We start from the raw sequence: 1,453 nt of genomic DNA on the forward strand, positions 1-1,453 counted from the left end.
ACTAAACTGAGAGTGTCCTGGATACTAACATGATAAAGACAAGAAAGAAAAGTCCCACAGTAGGGGATCACACATAAACCGGCGGGAAAACAGCAGACTTCCTCAGATCAAATCAATGTTAGCAGCTTAGTAAGGAGTGAAACGGCAGCAGCACATGCAAGCAGTGTTCCTGTGTGTGTTGCAGCTGTATGTGCATATGCACTGTGAGGAGAGTGCTTGGGGGAGACCACCTACACTCCCACCTGCTCTTCTTTTTTAGAGGGGCCTCTTCAAATGCAAGGCCGGGGTCGTTATGGATGCTAGCCTCTCGCCGCCAGCTATTATTCGGCTATTTCTGTCCAAGCGTTTTACAGTAAAAGGCAGAGCGAGGCCCCATTAGGACCAGAACCTGTGCTTGAAAACACAAGAAAAATCAGATTCTTTCCTTTTTCTCAGTTGAAAAGAAAACAAGCAAACGAAAATGGTTCTGTGAAGAAGGAAGAAGACGACTTTGTCTCAGAATCTGGTAAAAAAATTCACCATAACAAACTTTTCTTTGTTTTGGATCTAGATGTGATAATAAATGACTCTGTTCTCAGGCTGACACTGTGATGAGGAATGACAAAGCAGTGAACTGTTTGACAGGCACTGTGAAGATGACTAAGTCCAGCCTTTCAGAGTCAGAAATGAAAGGAGGAAGATGGAGTTTCTCTTGACATGAGGATAAACTATCGAAGACTTCAAATGCTGAAGATGTTTTTTCTGTTTTCTTTTTTTTTTCCTGCATTGTGGTGCGTGTCAGCTGCTAGTTCTCTGGAAGATGAATGCTTTTAGTGTTATTCAGGTTTGTCTGCGTAACAAATCTTGACAGCTTTGAAACAGAGGATTTGCATTTAAGAAAAATCAGATAAGATTGACTGCATCTAAATGCTCTGATAAGGTGCAAGTCAACCTGCAACAAAAAGACATGTTGCATCTTGTTCTTTTTTTAATTTATAAGACAAAAACTAGCTTTATATTGGTGCAAAAATGTTTTCACATTTGTTTATGTTAAAACCGCAGTATTCATTGTACTTTATTGTGAAATGATGTGATATTGACCAACACAAATTAGTAATCGTTCAGTATTTTTTCATGTTTTTTATGATGAACTTCACAAAAATATAGCATACAAGGAAAGGTGGGGAAGGGAATTCTTCAAAGAAAACTGTATGAAGAATCATTTGAAGTTTTGTTCACGAAAGTTATGCTCTGAAAAGATCAACATTGAAAATATCTTAGCCTGATTGCAAAACATGACAAAAAATAGTACTGCAAAGCATCTTAAATAAAAGGACCATCGCTGTGATGAAACACGATGAGAGCGTCATGCTGTGGGAATTATTATTTTCAGCATCGACAGCAGAAGTGGTTTGAGTTGGTGGGTTGATGGATGGAGGCCAAAATCATCCATACCCCTAGCAGATTTAGTTTT

Source organism: Cyprinodon variegatus, unplaced genomic scaffold (genome assembly GCF_000732505.1).
Source record: "Cyprinodon variegatus isolate N-32 unplaced genomic scaffold, C_variegatus-1.0 Scaffold190, whole genome shotgun sequence".
Lineage (NCBI taxonomy): Eukaryota > Metazoa > Chordata > Actinopteri > Cyprinodontiformes > Cyprinodontidae > Cyprinodon > Cyprinodon variegatus.